At 40.3% G+C, this 13,363-nt stretch overlaps 2 protein-coding genes across 2 annotated transcripts in view; one reads left to right on the forward strand and one right to left on the reverse strand.

Annotated features, from left to right (window-relative positions):
* The window catches only part of LOC111869407 (RING finger and transmembrane domain-containing protein 2), a 198,754-nt gene that overhangs the window by 139,225 nt on the left and 46,166 nt on the right, over positions 1 to 13,363 (forward strand). The gene's annotated exons all lie outside the window — the stretch shown is intronic.
* The window catches only part of LOC111869419 (LIM/homeobox protein Lhx8), a gene marked incomplete at its 5' end in the record, with an annotated part of 103,908 nt that overhangs the window by 85,473 nt on the left and 5,072 nt on the right, over positions 1 to 13,363 (reverse strand). The gene's annotated exons all lie outside the window — the stretch shown is intronic.

Below are 13,363 nucleotides of genomic sequence, written 5' to 3' on the forward strand. Positions count from 1 at the left end.
AAGCTTCTCCTATTCTACTAAGAATTAACTCCAGTTGTTTTCAAAATAACTATAAGACCACAATAAGAATTTTCATCGCCTTAGGAATATTTCAAATCTCACATGCAGAAATAATTTGTTTCTGTACAGAGTTTTGGCTTGTGTCTGTAATCCGACTTTGTAACAACGTGATTGTTTATGAAACAATGTCTGCAATATATGAACATGAAGAAACTGGGATCGCTCAGTTGATATGGCGACTGGCTACGTACTGGACGGTCGTGGTTCGATTATCGATAGGGATAAGATATTTTTCTCTTCTCAACAAAGTCCAGAACTTATCTGGGGCCCATCCAACCTCCTATCGAAAGGGTACCTTGGCTCTTTCCCCAGGGATAAAGCAGTCCTAGCGTGAAGCTGACCACTCACCTCCATCTAATGCCGAGGACAAGAATGACTGTGTTTAATTAATTAAACACAGGGACAAATTTACCTTTACCTTTGCCTTTACCTTTATGAATTACCACGAAGTTCATTGAAGTATGCAAAATCACAAAAAGTGGTTGTAGAGAAAACTGCTGTACCTGTATTATATCTGCGGTTGTACTCTCATTATATGGGGGCATCTAAATACAAAATATCTCCAATAATTCCGAAATCAGGGGCAACTCCAGGATGGAGTTTATATGAATTTTTTGCTCATATAAACTGCCACAATTTAAAACAATTACTAATGTATTTTATAATGTGGATAGCAGCTGGTAACTAAACAGCGGAAATCATCGAAAAATGTAGAAGAAATAAAGCAAACAGAAAGGCTTGCGCTGCGGAAATTATTAGGCCAATTTCTTTATTGGCCCTGCGTGAAGAAAAAAACAGAGTTCTACAGTTAGGCTCTATAATAATATTTCTCTTGTCGTATGCTGAGAAAAACAGATTTTGGCTTTTGATCAGTACTGTACAGAATTCGCGCCCGTTACCGACTTCCCAATATTAACTGTACTGCCTACAGTTTCACGTTTCTGTCAGTTGCGTTCCATCTCAGAACCGTCATATAACTGGCAATTCTAGGAACAGTATGGAACCTGCTTTCCTCCAAATGCTTAGTTTATATAATGAGACTTAGCATTATACATTAACAGCTGTGCATTTCTATGTGCGATTTCCATTTGTACACATTCCTCTATGGTAAGGCCATTTTTTTAGATGAAAGCTTGGAATATCGAACTGTGGCTATGTTAGTATTCATGTAGGGTTTGGGGTTCTTACACCGCTGGGTATGAAAAGTTATGTCTTCTGGGATATAACGTCATGTAGTCCTTCGAAAATCCATAGACGTTTCGGAGGAATATATCGCTTCCATCTTCAGGGTTGAAGAATAAGCCAAGCAAGAAAACAGAGTGAATGCAGGTGGTAAGCAGAGGAAGCAGTGTGTCTGGCTTCTGAGCAGCCGCATTTGAAGGAATGGAATTCAACGTGTGCTCTGCTTTCCACCTGCTTTTATGCTGGTTTCTTGCTTTGGCTTATTCCTCCACTCTGAATTTAGAAGCGACATATTCCTCCGAAACTTTGGTGGACTTTTCAATTGACTACACGGCTTTACATCACAGAAAGTAGTACTTAATATTTTTGTATCTCTTTACATGCAATATATTGTCACCTGTATTAGTGACTATAGACGGGGTATGAATTGGTGAATAGATTTATTGGACTCTTACAAACTGTTTCACTGATTCTCGCACTTTACAAATCACAGCAACATCCGCTAAGCCTTCTCCAGCCTTCTGTCTTCACCAGCCGTTCCCTAGCAACGGATTTATAACAGTCTCACTGTAACTGCAGCACACATTAAATATTCTTGAACAACCTAGTTCATTTCTTGCAATTTATTCTCAATCATCTTCGACTGTCATCTCAAGAGACTCCTTCAGATCTGTCTCAGCCAAAGTCAAAATCGAAGTTACTTTACGACTGGCGGTTTACCGCGAATCAGTTTGTCTTGGTGCCGAGCCCTTTGAGGCTCACGAACAAAGATTTCTTTTTTCAACTGAACCCTTGCGGTCATAGTCCTTATGTAACAACCTTTCTGACGAGAAGATAGGTTTGTCTCGTATGAAGAGACTTCGCCTTTGTCAAGTGTACGTTTCGCATATGTAGCGTGTTACTGGAAATTGTTATTTTTACCGCCATCTTTGAGCCTACTGTCTAGATAATATGGGACCCTGAACGTCTCAAAATCCTAGGGCCTTCGTGGCCTGTTACAGGGATAGCTTTACTTTTTACTTTTACACTATACACAAGTCCTCTGTCAGTCCAGGCTTTACAGAGCAGATCATGCCTATTTTACGTATCTTATGCTACAACGGCAACTTAGTCACTTGAACCAATCGACGCTACGTAGTCTGAGCTATAGGCAGTGTCGTTAATGAACCAGAAACATGTAAAAAAAAATAAGTATTTCTGCAGCTCAATTTATTTGTTCTTTATATAATTAAATATGTAATGCCACTGATTTAAATATTGTAAGTTACAAATTCTCTTTCTGAAATAAGACATGGCCAATCTTATTACTCTCTATTTACCTTTCGATTTCTAGCATAGTTTTCTGAAAGTATGAACTAAGATTCAGCCGGTCACGGTAGCAGAGCGGTCTAAGGCATGCACTGTCTTCGCTCTCTCGGAAGCCGGGATCGTGGGTTCGAACCCCGCTCAGGGCATGGATGTTTGTGTGCGTTTTTCTGTGTTTGTGTACAGGTAGAGGCCTTGCGACGAGCTGATAACTCGCCCAAGGAGTCCTACCGTATGTGTAAGATCTAGAAAAACCGAAGTGAACGGAGAAGCTCATGGAGGTAGGCCTAGGCCCACTGGGGCTGTAGTGCCAAGGAAAAAAAAAATTAACTAAGATTCAATTTAGATATCAGTATCTCTAAGTATATTATTTTAATTACTAGGAGTATGGACCTGTCAGTATCAGTTAACGTTCTTAATTTTCTTCCAGTACGTACATTTATCACGTCATTACCACAGACGTTTCGGAGAAAATCGATTACATTCTGCTTGGTCTTCTTGTAAAGTTAGGTTTATATTGGATAAGTATAAACTAAACTTAAATTGTGTCGACAACTTCGTGCTTCAGCCATTAACTAACGTCAAGAAAGAACTTTCTGGTTAACATAACCTTCCCATTATGCGTTAACTTCCTTCAGAGTAATCGTATTAAAAAGTACGTTATAATAGAGTATTACAGAGAACAAGAGCACACAAACTTTGCTTACTTTCTGTCTATAGTCTGCAGTAGGCCTCAGTACCAGACTTTGGAAAGATTTCAAGATCTCTTCTTTAGTGACACACGTAAATTCCTGTCTCCAGTGCGGGTATTGTAGAAGCACAGAGATAATGTACGGCAGAGTTACGAGCACAGACTCGAGGCAAGAGAGTACACAACTTGTTTTGGGATATATTGCAGCCTATGTACCCTGACCCTACACACTGGAGTGTAGTTATTCTGCTGCAGTTGGTACCCGGTTCGAATCTTGACCACGATACCGGCAGTTGTCACTGAAAATTTAGTGGTCTTCCTCTCTCGTTCGTGGGTATAAGAAATCTGTAAAACGATATTAATCTGATATCACCTATATGGACCTATGGCATCGAGCCGTGGGGCTGCGCTCGACCATCCAATACCAAAATCCTCCAAATATTCCAATCGAAAACACTAAGAAGAATCACAGGCGCACCATGGTACGTAACAAACGGAACTATCCACAACGATCTCAACATACCCCTCATCACGGAAGAGATCAGAAAACATGCCACCAGACACCGTACTCGGATAACAGGACACGAGAACCCGCTAATCGTTGAATTAACGAAACCGCACCCAGCAGCAAGACGACTGAGGACAACCTGGCCAGAAGACTTATGTAACTAAAAGGTAGAGTACTGCCACTGGGCAGCTGCCGCCTTCACGACATAAACACCCATCGCATTTACTTATTACTTGCAGTGGTCAAGTAGATTGTAAATTGACGTAAAAAAAAATATCTGATATCTGAAGTGAAGAGATCACGTGGTTGACCTAGCCATGGATTGGAGGATATTAAAACCCATTGCAGGAGTAATATGTGAAGGTGTGAGCAGAATTCAGCTGTATCGTGTGGCGGATTATAAAAGCGAAAAAAAAAAAGCAAAGTTAAACCTGTAACAGGCCGTGGAGTCCGATAGGGTTGTGAAACGTCGAGGCTCCCACATTTTTGCAGACAGTCGGCTCAGAGATGGTGTTGAGGCCAACCTTTACACCCAGGAAGATTCCTGGTACTCATTTCCGTTAGGGGCTAAGACGACCACAGGGCCATAGTGCGGGTGAAAGGATTATATCAATTGAAAAATCCAAATGCTAAATACAAGATATGCCTTTATATATTGTAGCTGTGGAGATGTGACCGCTATAATCTTTTGAGAAATTTCGTTTGTGATGTTGGGGTGGTACGCTACGTGAATGTGATGTTGAAATTAGTATTTTAAATTCTTGCTAGTGTACACGACATCCATTCAATGTTGAATATTATTATTATTGGGAGACATTGTTAAGATATTATATAACAGGCAGTTGTCATAGTAACTGCAAAGCTCCAACAGCGTGCAATGAGTATGTTATTATGAGACATCTTCGGCGTCGTATTTGTATTTCATCAGTTCATTTCAATTCATTACATCGATTTATGAACGTTAAAAGAAAACTGCTCAAAAGTAAAGCAAGTTTATTTTGTTGTTTAGTCTCTGAAGGCCACATAAATATTAGATAATTTATATTTAACGTGTGTATACTTGATGGTTTGTCATTATTCCAAAAATAGTTTTTTTGCAGTATATTAAGAAGTCAGTTGTGCTTGTTGATAAGTTCTCATAGCTTACATCTGCTTGCACCTATTCTTTGGGGTGAAATGGCGCTGCGAATCTTCATTAATTGTGCTAAACTGTATGGAAGATACGTGTAATTAACATATGACTTGTTCCTATAGAGACAATGCCAAGCTGTGAATGGTGAAGGCCGTGATATGCAGCGTTGAATGACGCCTTTTGGTGAATCGAGAGCAGTTGTGGCCTATTAATATTATCTCATTATAGGCCTAAACCAGGTAGAACTGAACGCAGTCGCAAAACACTTAGGAACTGTTTCTGGATCCGGCACAGTAGATACAAGCAAACCAGTCCAAATACCCCGTCCATTTTTCGGAATCTGAAGATACAAGCCAACAAGTCAAGCTACCCCGTCAGTATTTCGGAATATCAGATATTTTAAACCCCGAATTTGTTTCTGGATACAATAAATATTCCCCTCTTGCGAAAAGAATGTAATTAAGCGTATGTAAGTAGGAACCATTTCTCTGAGAGTTCTGTCTTGTGGGCTATAACGCCTTGTAGTCCATTGAAAGTCAACGGACATTTCGGAAGAACGTCGCCTCCATATTCAGTGTTTGTAGAACAAGCTAAGCAAGAAACCAGCACGAAGCAGAGGTAAACAGATCTGCTTTCTCTCTTGGTTATTCTTCAACCCTGAAAATGGAGGCGATATGTTCTTCCGAAACGTCAGGTGACCTTCAGCGGGCCACAAGGCTACAAGAACTCTTCATAACGAACGATGTGAGAACCTCAAATATTATGAAATATATTTTCCTGAATTTTTTTTCGAAACTGCTTCCGTTTCAAAGTGGAACGAGGCCTATGAAAGTATAATTCTCTGGTGACAGAAAAACATCAATATCAAATCTTGCCATACACCATCTTAAGCGATTCTTAAGCTCTATTTTAATAATATATTTGCGGTACTTTTATGTTATCCACACTTCATCTTTTCGAGATCTTTCACCTACAGGTCTGTAATATTTCTTGCTTCCTATGATCGTAACTATAGAATATAAGCAGAGATAGCTCATCTAACTTTACTGCGTACCGTAATAAAGCAACTATTTGTACGCTATTACGTGGAGAGTAAAGTCTTTCACTATATGTATACGTATGAACATGTATTTTTTTACGAAAATAACAGTGTAATAGGCTAAGCATTGAAAAACGTACATTACAAACTCCCGTTCTTTTAAAATTAGTCACTCTTAAATCTTCAACAATCCAGAAATTATTAATCGATTAGCCATAATCCTTTATTCTTAATACTGAAAGACCTACACATGTACATCGATTGGGAAATTAAGTAAGAAATGTTGTTCTTATTAACTAAACGAAGCGAACTTTAATTCCTAGGCTGAAAATGCAATGATTATTTTTTTATTATTTTGTTTCATCGGACATACTCAGAAATAAACGCTTCTACGAACGCCATAAAAATGCGGTTCTCGTGGCTTGTCATGGAAAATAAATTAATGTTACCAACATTAATTGTTAAAAAAATTCTAAAAAGTGAACTTGATCACTGAAAAAAATAAAGCGGTTGGAAAACGCTCATAGGCTTATTGGTCGGTTTGTCGCGCAAATAATGACAGAATCATTCCAACAGTAACTGAACCGAGACGGGCAAAATTATTCTAAAGCTAACTGAGATTTGAATTGTTTCTTAATTAATTAACTTAAGCATGTTCATCATAAATACTTGATCTGTTCAAATGAATTATTTAGTCGGATATTCATTTGTTTATCTTACACGTGGTTTTGCCTAATAATAGAGCCTTACTCACTCACTCACGGAGCTGAGCCCTTCTTGAGAAGCCGCCAATTGTGCACCTACTCAGGAATTTCCCAGTATTTTATGGAACCCGAAGGTTCATTACCGTGTTTACAAGAGCCCTCCACTGGTCCCTATTCTGAGTCAGATCTATCCAATCCATAACATTCCATCCTATCACTCTAAGATCCATTTTAATATTGTCCACCCACCTACGCTTTGGTCTTCCCAGTGGTCTCTTTCCTTCTGGCTTTCCAACCAATATCTTATATGCATTCCTCGTCTCCCGCATTCGTGCTACATTCCCTGCCCACCTCATCCTCCTTGACTTGATCCTAGAGCCTAGACTTTCTTAATATAAGGATTATGTTTTTTTTTTTTCTGCTGCCTTAAATTGACCCGGAATATTTCAGTCAGTATAGTAACCAAGGCAGGAGGGACAGAGCTGGTGAATCAGGCTTCGAAATCCAGTAGAGGAAAAAGTTTTTATTCACGGTTTTCAGAATGGTTTTTGTCCCCAACCAGCCTCGTATCCGGTGGATACAGGAGGAGCTTTACCTTGGGTAAAAAGGCTGTAGAAAGAATCAGAGCTGGCCGCTCATCTCCATCAAGTGACAAGGTTAAGAATGCTTGGAGCCATATCTCCATCACCACACACAATTTCATATCATGGTGCAGGAAGGACAAATTTGTTTTCTTAAAAAATATGTGGTTTTATTTTGTTGCGTCTATTACAATGTGACCAAAATGCACAAGTTTCGAGATTTTCCATACAGGAAAATTTGTATTTTCTTCTGGTTGTGTTTGTTTTCGTGTGTTATAACCATTGCTACTAAAGAAGTAATTCCAAATATGGAAACCTTCACTGCTCACTTCATGAAAATACGATTACCGTGAAGAAATTAGTTTATTATTGCCACTTTCAGAGATACCGTGCCCCCTTTTGTGAGGAAATCTGATAGGCATGTCCATTGTATAAGGATGATAGTCTTTAAGAGCAGTCTATAGTTTTCTGCGATAGGCCTGACCAACTAGCAACTTGCCACAAACTGAGTCTTCAGTTTGACCTCAGGTCTCAGCTAAAGGACGACACGAGACACGTAACATAAGGCCGTTTGTAGCGTAATGGCAACTCGAGCTCCACTTGGGGCCCCATGTTCTCACAATGCAGACGAAATGTGTTACCAAAATTAAGATTTAGTTAAAGTGAGGAAGATTCTCATGCTGACGTGATTTGTATTCTCTGTTTATTGTGTCATCATACATGGGTTGGTGACTAAATACAAAATTTTCTTCAATAATGAGAGAGTGCACGTCCAAATTCCTTCGGTGACCAAAATATCTAATTCGCTGCCAAACTTGAAATATCGTTGTTTCTCTGTTACACCACGCATCGCCATGATATCGCTGACTGATTTTGCTTAACCGAAATTAACGGCCGTGGGGATTCGTTGCGCTGACCGCGCGACACCCCTCTATCGGCAAGAGTTGGCACTAACTTCGCCGACAAGCGGCGGTCGCTCGGTCGGTATAGTTCGCTTGCGGACTAAAACCACGGAGTTCTTTTTATGTATGAAAAGTATAAATTATGACTTAACAAGTTCAATTGGTTCAAAACATGAAATCGCAGGGTAAAGTAAATGCTTCCATAATTATAACTTTTACAATACGTGGCTGTTGAAACTCCTTGAAGGAACGATAAACTCGGTTACAGGATACTGATACACTACTTGGTAGCTTAACGATTTCATTGAAGTCCTGTCTTTAGGTAATTCCTCATTAATGCATTTTTGTAGTCATTAAATTGCCATATTTTAAAAATAATTTAACATTCAAGAATATAGATACTTTATTCCACATCTATCCAACCTATCCATCTATTAAATCTATGTATCTATGGCGCTGCAGTCCTTTGTTGGACCTTGGCTGTTTTTTTTTCAGTTTTTTAATCCTATACACAGTCTGTAGGACTCCTTTGGACAGGGGATCAGCCCGTCTCAAGGCCGCTATCTACACACAGAAGAACACAAACACAGAATAAGCGCACGGACATCGATGCCTTGAGTGGGATTCGAACCCACCAACTCCATGTTAGAGCAGACGAAGACGAAGTGTGATCGGCGCTTCGGTCCACATAGTACACCGTTTTCGCTAATGCAAAGTTGTCAGCGTGTACGTTAAAAATTTTCTTTGATTTCGTGTCCTGACAGCAGTGATTATGAAGAATTCTGTGATCTGGTATGCGACGCTGTGTAGCCCAGTAGAAGATAAGCGACGTAGGTCATCGACGTTCAGTCTGATTCCCATGCTTCTCACAATTTGCTTGCTTGGCTTACTCTTTGACCCCGAAGAAGGAGACAGTATTTTTCTCCGAAATGCCAGTGAACTTCTACCGGAGTACATGGCTTCACATTCCAGAAGATTGCACGTCTACGCTTCAAATATTTTTTTTCTTCTTCGCTTCGTACACATGTTTGTGTAACAACTGTTGCTTTATTTACAAGTTCTAGCAAATGAAGTTGCTGCATTTTATTGCATCACACAAAATTAAAGCTTCATTCAGAAAAAATAATAAAATGCTACAGAATTTCTGCTGCTAGGCCCCGCCGTCTTATACAGTATATGTCACACGCTCATACTCTTAAGCCTGTCACAGTGGCAGCGCGGTCTAAGGCCTGAACTGACTTCGCTCGCTCGGAAGCTGGGATCGTGGGTTCGAATTCTACTTGAGACATGGAAGTCTGCGTGCGTTTATTCTGTGTTTGTGTTGTTCTGTGTGTAAGTAGCGGCCTTGCGTCAGGTTGATCCCCCGCCCAAGGAGTCCTACCGAATGTGTATAGATTAGGAAAATGAAAACGTGGCCAAGGTCCACAAGCGCTTTAGAACCAGAAATGGATGGATGGATGAATGAATCATATACAAAATACAGTATTCATATGATTTTTTGATATTCCAGTGACATTATTGGCGGACATTCAGTGAGAATAAGAGACTCTTCACTCCATTCCTGAACAGGCCTGCTGCTCTGAGTAAACGTACCATACTGTTCATGAGTAAACACTACTAGTGGGGCCGCGCCATAGCTCAAGCGGTTAGTCGCTGGCTTCCCACCGCGGCGGCCCGGGTTCGATCCCGGGTTCGATCCCGGGTCTGGTTAAGTGAAATTTGTGGCGGACAAAATGACGTTGGGGTAGGTTTCCTCCGAGTACTTCGGTTTCCCCTACCAATCTTCATTTCACCAATTGCTCCACAATCATCCTCAGTAATTCATAAACGTTGAACTACAATAGCCCTTCAGTTCACGCATGTGTTATATTGTCTTATATATAAGTTGCATTCTCTTAATTTAAATATCACGTGATTGTTAGACACCACATAGTGGTGGGACAGTGGGAAAATCAAGGTTAGATCATTCATAATTACTGGGGTTTTGGACTTTTCCTATCATCCGGTATTCTAGATACTAGAAAACACGACGTTTCGGAAAATGGATATGTTTCAGTCCTCATGTGATGAGGGAAGACACTTCAAACACTGAACAACCCATATCAGATTCACACAGCTATATAATCACCTAAGGCTAATTCGGCGGGGGATAACAAGGAAATACGCATTAAAAATTTTGAGAGACCTTGTTATCAACTGGGACATTACACAGAAATGTGGAACCCAGTCAATAAAGGGCTCATTTCTAACGGCGAGACGAGTGGGGCATGCATATATTAAGAATATCAGGAGCGCGAACAGTTAGAGTCGCGCGAAGTCCAGGAATGCTAAAGGGGCTCTGGACCGACTCCTTTGTTTAAGAAACAGGCTATCAGCCTATCCGAACGAAAGGAAGGAAGAAAGAAAAATACAATATCAAGTAACTGACGCAGTTTCATGGAATTCGAAAGTGAGGAAAATAAACCCATCTTCCTCAAATGTGAGATTATGTTTCGCGCATGCGCATATATTGACATATGTCGCCGTATTAATATGAATACGTATAAACAAACGTTTCGATACAACTTTACAAAATTATAAGTCCATTTTCAACGTACTTCTCGCAGCTACGGGACTTGCAACGTCCTATAACGGTACCCCATGTCTTACCTTCATGCGTGCAGCTTGTATGCCTACAGATTTCACACTTGGACTCGAACCTATTATATTTTATACCACTTTTACCTCGTCCCATATCTTTATTAATTCCCTACCCATCTTGTAGTTTCTCGTTTGAGGTAAGCCAAATTTGAAATTGAAAAAAAAAAAATAATTACATAAAAAAATAATATATTTATTAATGGAAATGATAGCTGAACTGCGGCTCTGATGCGAGTGTTCAGTTGCTCAGTAAGAATTACATTAGGCCTGAAACATCTGTCTTAGTACAGAAATAACAAAATGAATTTTTTTTTTCACTGTCTCTACAGCCCCCTTGGGCCTTGGCCTCTGATTTCTCAGTTTCATGATCATTTTACAGACGGTAGGATACCTTGGGCGGGTGATCAGCTTGTCCCAAGGCCTCTACCTAAGCACAGGACAACACACACATAGAATAAACACCTACACATACTGTACATCCATGCCTTGTGTGGGATTCGAACCATGATCCCGGCTTTCGAGCGAGCGAAGGCAGTGCATGCCTTAGACCGCTCGGCTACCGTGACCGTGGAATGATTACCCACATATAAAACAATAACAAAAAAGTCGAACCGATAGTGGCAACAGCTTAGACCCTATTCATGCCACTGAAATTCAAGATCAAACGAGTTTCTATCAAATATATATATAAGCTATTATAGTTCGCTTGCGGACTACAGGCCACGGAGTATATCGCCACAGAAAATGGGAGTCCATTTAAATTAGAGTTCCATTCCATTGAGACAGCTTACATCAGCACTGGATCTCTGGTATCAAATTCAACACTTATCTTTGGCTACAATTTCAATGCCACATTAATCCAATCAATGATGCCAAATCCTATTTCTTTACCTATTATTACAAGGCTATTAATATAACAGCCGGTCACAGTAGCAGCGCGGTCTAAGGCTTGAACTGTTTTCGTTTGCTCGAACGCTGGGATCGTGGGTTCGAAACCCACACAAAGGCATGGATGTTTGTGTGCGTTTATTCTATGTTTGCGTTGTTCTGAGTCTGTGTAGAAGCCTTGAGACGGACTGATCGCTCTGATCGCTCTGATCGCTCTGATCGCTCGTCCAAGGAGTCCTACCGTCTGTGAAAAATGATATTTTTCCCTTGGTACTACAGCCCCAGTGGGCCTAGGCCTACCTCCATTCACTTCGGGTTTTCTAGATCTTACACATTCGGTAGGACTACTTGGGCGGCTGATCAGCTCGTCGTAAGGCCTCTACCTGTACACAAAGACAGAAAAACGCCCACACACAAACTAAACATCCATGCCCTGAGTGGGATTCGAACCCACGATCCCGGTTTCCAAGCGAGCGAAGACAGTACATTCCGTGAAAAATGATTACGGAACTAAATAAGAGGACTGAGCTCTAAATGGAATGGAAGAGCCATTGAAAAGAAATATATATATATATTAATATCAAAACTCGTTTTGGTTTCCTGTCACAAGAAATTACTCCAACGAAATTCTCTGTGTATCTTATTTTCGTCGTCGGCTCTATAGGCCTATGTAAACAATATGCTACTCTCCTTGATTCTTTTTTTTTATTAATGATCCTAGAGAAGTAACGTAAATTAAGAGGATAATACGTAATTTCTTCCAGTCGCAACTTAGTTCATAAGTCTAGATATATTACAATTCCCAATATTTTATTTTTCTCTCACTCTACAAATCCATGTCTCACAGTCATTCAACACAACGGAAAAGGATAATTTACCCGATTTTAACTGAAATTTTTAATTTGATTATGCTCTTCCTACCACAAACCTATCATTACCTTATCCAACAAATCGATTAAAATATCGATATGAACAGGAAGGTGAAGTGTGTCACGCTGTGCAAGTACTTCGCAACTGACCTTAATTTCAATGTTTGTAGTCTACGTGTTGTCTCGAACGAATAAACACTGCTTTATCTGTGTATATTAACACCTGTTTATAGCAAAAAATATATCAGCTTCACGCATAACAGACTTCGGCAATGACAGGAGTGTGCTGGTCATTTTCATACTCGGCCCGCTTCGCCGCCGCGGAAGCTTTCACCGTCCACTGGGACAGGCCGCTGTCTCGGTGGACAGCAGTGTCGGCCTGAATGCGGACGGCGGCGTGGAGAAAACTCCGTGTTTCTGTCGAGAATCGAATTCCAAGCGTTCTGCCCCACTGGCTGAGCTGTCCCTACTGTACATTTAAATAAATTAACCTCATTTGGATTTGGGTATATTTCTGTCACGCTTTGGTTTATTAGTGGTAGCTGCTATCTTGCGGTCCTCACGTAAATCGAAGAAGGATTGTGCTTTTTAAATTATAATCGAAATTCAATCAGTTATATTTCATAGGATTTTAGGTCCTCAAAGCTGTGATTGTGGAGATTTCTATCTTCTGGGATAACGGACTACACGGCGTTACATCCTAGAAAATAGAACTTTTCGGTTATTTTTCGTTCGCAGCCTTGCTTTCTGCAACAAACCTGGACCGTCTGCACACCTTGTGATTCATTTTCGTGTTCAACCTACAAGCCTACACTTACTCATAACTGACATTCATATTCTACCTATGGCTCTACAGCCCTTG

This window comes from Cryptotermes secundus, unplaced genomic scaffold (genome assembly GCF_002891405.2).
Source record: "Cryptotermes secundus unplaced genomic scaffold, Csec_1.0 scaffold813, whole genome shotgun sequence".
In the NCBI taxonomy this organism is placed as follows: domain Eukaryota; kingdom Metazoa; phylum Arthropoda; class Insecta; order Blattodea; family Kalotermitidae; genus Cryptotermes; species Cryptotermes secundus.